Source organism: Callorhinus ursinus, unplaced genomic scaffold (genome assembly GCF_003265705.2).
Source record: "Callorhinus ursinus isolate GAN/ISIS: 27379988/994484 unplaced genomic scaffold, GSC_fseal_2.0 scaffold13, whole genome shotgun sequence".
Lineage (NCBI taxonomy): Eukaryota > Metazoa > Chordata > Mammalia > Carnivora > Otariidae > Callorhinus > Callorhinus ursinus.
The window spans coordinates 44367629-44373628 of NW_027397075.1; the positions used below are offsets into that span (position 1 = coordinate 44367629).

General features: G+C 42.3%; 1 protein-coding gene across 1 annotated transcript in view; it reads right to left on the bottom strand.

The window, feature by feature from the left end:
• CEP350 (centrosomal protein 350) overlaps positions 1–3270 on the bottom strand; it is a 155579-nt gene extending 152309 nt beyond the window's left edge. Inside the window, exon 1 of the mRNA XM_025877468.2 lies at positions 2903–3270. The gene's annotated coding sequence lies outside the window, so the exon portion shown is untranslated. The remainder of the gene's footprint in view (positions 1–2902) is intronic.
• Between the last annotated feature and the right edge of the window lie 2730 nt (positions 3271–6000).

Below are 6000 nucleotides of genomic sequence, written 5' to 3' on the forward strand. Positions count from 1 at the left end.
TTCTTTAAATTATAATAACTATTGCCAGAACATCCACACAAATCATTAAAATATCCAATAAAGTTTTCAGGATCCACCTGTGGCTTATTCTCAGTGGCTTTTTAATCCCAGGCTGTCATTCCCTGCTACCTAGCAAACTTGAACATATCTCTAGAGTATATTCTTAATAAGACTTGATGTGTGCCTAGGAACATGAACCAGTGTTTTGTTTTGTTTTCTAAATATTATGCCAAGACCACTCTTTAGTCAATTTATTCAACTAATATTTATTGATTAGTTTACTATATGCTAGCCACTGGGCACACAATAGTTAACAGAAGATCTCTGCCATCATGGAACTTACAGACTAAATAAGAAAGGCAAATTACCAACCAAAATAATCACTAGTATATGTAAAGTTATGCCTGTGATAATAATAAACAAAAAGCTATTAGGGCAGAAAAAAACTATTCAATCTTTTGGTTGTGTTTTTTGGACTATTTGCAACACTAGAAATGGTTTGACACAGGAAGAAAATGTCAATAAAGAAAATTATTTCAGAACATGTCCCACGCTGCAAAAAGAGCAATCACAAGGGTAGACGGCAAGTTAACTTTTTAAATCACCAGTTCTACAATATCACCAAGATGTTACTACTTTTCAGTTATGCTACCATGTGGCCCAAATATTGGTTTTTCATAACCAAGAGTATAAATGATTTGAATTACCAAACTTGACAGAACTATGAGTATCCAAACAAAATGAGAGGACAACTACAATTTCTTAAGAACACTGTTCAAGCAAAAAGTACATACAGCCATAAAGCCATCCATTGTAATAATTCATGATTTGCTCATAATTAACAAAAGTTATTGAAAGTACTGTTTTTAAAGAACGACAATCAGCATAAAGGAGTTAGTGCCATGTCAAAAGAAACAAAAATGGAATTTTTTTAGATTTTAAAAAAACCAAGGTCCAGAAGTATCTATATTAATATTCAATTTAAAAATAAAACTAATTCTACAATGTTAATTAGACTTGTGATCATTTCACAATACATACATATACAGACCATTACGTTCTACACCTGAAACTAATCCATCAATTATACCTCAATAAAAATAAATAATTCTAGATCTGCAGAAATAAGATCATTCATATAAATAAATGAACTTCCTTATGTGTCAATTTCCACAACTGCAAAACAAAAATATTTGCCAAACCTACCTCGCACTGCTATAAAGACTAAATAAAATAACGTATGTGGTGATACACCAAAAAATGATGTCAATTATTTTAAACAGCTGCTCCTTTTTTGCTGCCACTGTAACACAGCAACTTAACAAATAAAAATGGTTAGACAGGGACTCCATCTCCTTTCTTCCGTCCATGATATGACAGAAGTGTTATAAAATGGGCAAAAGACTGGCAATCAAAAGCATTAGGAAAAAATTCACAACTTCAGAATTCATAAATTGATTACCCCCACAGGTTGGTTGTTTAAGTAACACTCTTACATAATAATCTATCTCAAAAAATCAGAGAAATTATCTCACAGATGTATGAAAGTATGTATGAAATTGTTTAGTTATTAGACCTTACCATCATTACAAACACAGGTCCTGTTATTAGGAAAAAATGAGACACATGTACTTACCCAATGTATTTTAGCTTGTGTTTATTTTCTGATCAAAGCATCTTAAATTCAATGCAATCACGCTTCAATGCTTCAGATTTTATTGCACTGAGTGGAGTTCGTCAATTTTGCACACCAAAACTAATTCATTTTACACACCCATGGGTTTGAAGCAACTTCTACCATGGGTCTAACAACCAATCCCCTAAAGTCACAATCTCATGTTATTAGCAGCACACTGCCTTGTTTAAAAACAGTATTTTAAACTAAACTCTCCACTAGAGTGGAGAGCAGCTTTCAGTATTTTAACATTGCTTTTGCAAACCTTTTCAAGCTGTTGCTAGGTTGGCCTAAGATAGCCTTTTCTTTAAAACCTTTAAACACAAGACAGGAGGAGGCATTGCTAACATGACAACATAACCATTAACGAATTTCCAAATTCAAAACAAGGATCACCCAACAAAACAAAAAAATCCAAACAATCAGGTGGAGTGCATGGATACCGATTACTACTCCTGACAACCTGTCCTATATGAAGGACCTTTTCCTTTATGAAAGATTTGCTACTACACTAAAACCACATTAAAATCTTATCTATGTGCAACTTCCTATCTGAAAACTAAAAACCCAGCGAAATTCCAAACCCTATTTGTGACATTAGTTCAATATTATTTACCATGTTGGGCTACATTTAAAAAAGAAGGCGGGGAAAAATACTGACAACTTTCAAAGCGTAAAGCTTTTTAAATCCCCCACTAAATTATTTGTGAATAGATCGGTAGACTACATTTAGCAGCTGCTAGACTGGGGCAGAAGATCAAAGTTTTCCCTGTACTTGAGAATGTTTATCTTCACCAAAAAGGAACAGAAACCAGTCATCCTTGCCACTGGAGTCAGTTGCCCGGAATTTCCTAAAATATGCCTGATCTGCAAGTGAAGAAGGAGCACTTCTCCGGAGACCAAAGGCGAAATGTATCTTACATCTTTCGCAGGCGAGAGGAGGGGCGGGGAACCGGGGGTGGGGGGGGGAGCACCAGCAGGTAGGTAAGGAAGGAAATCCGTCTTCGGCAGGCACCGGTGGGACCTGAAATCCAGGTCTCAGGATGGCCCTCCCCGCAAAGGCTCAGAACCCAGGGAGGTTCCCCGAGGGGGACGCCAGGCAGGGCCAAGGGCTCCCGGCGCCCCGCCCCGCCTCTCTCGCCGCCACCGGGGACCCGGGACCGCGGACAGAGGCAGCAGAGGCTAAGCGAGCGTCCGCGGTCCCAGCCACGTCCTCCCGCGGCTCACCTGAGAGTGTCGCCTCCGCCCTCGGCTCCCACGGTGCATCCCGCGGGGCCTGGCGGAGGGTGCAGTGATGCCGCACCGACCGGCCCCAGGGCTGCCGGGCCTGGCCTCCCCGCTCCGGGGACGCACCGGGTGCCCGCTTCGCACCGGCTCCCGGGATCCGCCGGGCTGCAGAGAAGGAAGGAGAGGCGGAAAGGCTGCCTCCCCTCCCCCACAGCAAGCCTACCCCCGAGCTGCGGCTCTCTGCAGTTCCCTCTGGCGCAGGTCCGGCCCCGCTCCCCCGCCCGGGAGTCACTTCGGCAGCGGCGGCCCAGTCGCCATTACAGCCCAACAACTGACACGGAGGAGGAGCGGCGCCGGCGGCAGTGGCAGTGGCGGCCGCGCGAGGCAGGGCGGGAGCAGTCGGGGGCCCAGGCAAGCCTCGCGAGAACTGTCCCGAGACGGTTCCACAGGAATAAAACCTTCGGTTAGGGCCATGTTGAGTGTGGCTAAAAGGTGAGAGCGAAATAAAACGAAGAAAGGACACTCGAAAACGCCATATTTAGTGTGGCGGGTTTTTGCCTTGCAGGACTCGGGAGGAGCCAGAGTAGATCCGCAGCGGAGACCTCCCCCCTTCCCCCTGCCCTCCTTCTTCGGACGCTAATTGGGCCTTCTTGCTGCGCATTTCGTCCCCGGCCAAAAAAAAAAAAATGGGGGTTTAACCAGGGTGAACTCAGAAGTCGAAATTGCAGCTTCTCAGAGTTTACGATGTTTCAGCAATTGTCCAAGTAAATCTTTACCCCAGTCAGTTTCAGAGTAATTGCAGTTCTGTGGCTGCTGCAGTTACCCACTGCTGTCACTGTGGCGGTTTTATTTGCGAGAGTTACAATTGTGTTCAGCAAGCAGTCTAATGGTTACAGATTCCAGATCAAGTAAAACGGAGTTTCCTTCTGTTAGGTATAGGCATCGACAGAACGGTGCTTTGAGAAACTCTCTGCGATCAACATATTTTCTAATATCTTTATCTTTCCCCAGTCTCCGCATGGTGAATTCTGTCATGTGTCAGGACTTAGCTTAAATGACCTGCCTTCTGCAAATAATGCCACCTTCCGCTAGGTGCTCACTTCACACAAGCTCTCTGCCCATAACTTTCCTCCCCCTTCTGAACTCCGATAGCTGTTTATCCAGAGACTGTTTCTCATCTTTAAGGATTTTGAAGACCCTTTTGTCTCTCTGTACCCCAATAGGGCCTAGGTCAGTAACTAGGACATTATAGGTGCTCGATAACTGCTTGTTGACTAGATCTCATCAGTAGAAGCAGGAGACAGTAACTGCTCCCTGTTTGTAGGGCCTCTAGCTGTGCCTGAATAGGACGTAAGTGGATGTACAAAAACCCTGCACATATGTAAAATGTGTACTGTGTCTCTAGGAAGCTGTGCTGGAGGGAAGAACAGGAAATGTGGGTATCCCAGTGGTGTGCCAGCAGTAGCAAGAAAAACAACATAAGGAAAGAGTTATTTAGTCGTTTTCCCCATCCATTCTATGTAAAGCAGTGGGATAGATGCTTTTCATATGTTATTTCGCTGAATTTATACAACCACCTTATTAAGTATTATAAAACTTTTTTTAGAAGAGGAATTGGGTTGTGAAAAGCTAAGCAATTTGACCAATATTATACCATCAGTAAAAGGCAAATATAGGATTGGAGGTCTCCTTTACTCTAAAGCCTATTTATACTTCTCTACCCCCATGCTGCCTCCTGGGTAACAGAGAAAACACCAAAAGTTCCACATGTCTCCTGTGTGGAGAGCAATGTTATCCTCATATCAGCCTATGCCCAATTTCCACCTCTCGTATCTTGTGCTGATCCCTGCCTCTCCTTTGCCTCCCAAATACCTCAAACACAGCCACCTCTCTCCTTTTTGACATGCCGTAACTCTTGTTTATACCCTACACATGAACTCTTACAGCATTTAACCATATTTGACTATAATGAATGCTAAATTGCAATTTTTGAGTGAGGTCGTAAGACAAACTGATAGCAGCAAGTAAATTATGAGACAGGCGTCCAAGTAGCAAATTTGCAAAGAAGTAATCTGACACCAGTTATGCAATTATTGGCCGCTCTCTCAAGACTCTTCAACCTGGTCAGTGATATGAAAGGCTTGAGAGAGTGTAGATTCACACGATTTGAGAGGAAGGTTTTTGGAGAGAATAGGCAGAGGGGGGCAGAGGTAGCTGCTTCTTTACCTCAAACTAATGAGAAGGGCTTTGAGGAGATACCATGTAAAGTTTGATGGGTGCACCAGAATTTGGAAGCCAGAGGAACCAGAGGCTAGATTCAGCCTGAAAATGATACAGAAGCCTCAGCAGCCAAGTAGAGAATGGTACCCACCAAGTTAAGTGTTCCTGCTCCAAAAGAGAAGTCAGAGATAACGGAACCTGAAGTCAGAACCCATGTAAATAGTACCCTACTATTTGAGTTAAGAAAAGGTGGAGAGATATATAATATTTGCTTGTACATGTATAAGCTATCTCTACATAGATGCAGAAGCCACTGCCAATGCTGGATGTCTGTGTGGAAGGAAATTGATGACCGGGAGTAAGAGAGAGATTTATCAGATGTACTCTTTTTATACTTTAAGAATTTTGAACCATGTGAAAATATTAACCATTTAAAAATAAGTATTTTAAAATAAAGATTAGGTATTTTCCTTAAAAAAAAAAAAGTTAAAATTGAAGGAATCCTCCTAGAAGAGTGGCCTGCCAGGGTGAATGGAACCCAGAGAAAGAAGTGTATTTGGCTGGGGGCAGAAAACGAGGGGACATTGGGAGTGCCCAGCTGAAGGAGGGGCAGTCACAGGAGCATCAATAACATCCCACAGGCAGGAATGGAATGGTCAAAAATGGAGAAAGAGAGAAGGAGGAGGAGATTTAAAAAGCCATAAGGAAACTGGTACGGCCACTGTAGAAAAGAGTAAAAAATGAAAAATAGAATTATCATATAATCTAGTAATTCTACTTCTGGGTATTTACTCAAAGAATACAAAAAAACTAATTTGAAAAGACATATGCACCCCTATGTTTATTGTAGAATTACATACAGTAGCCAAAATATGGAA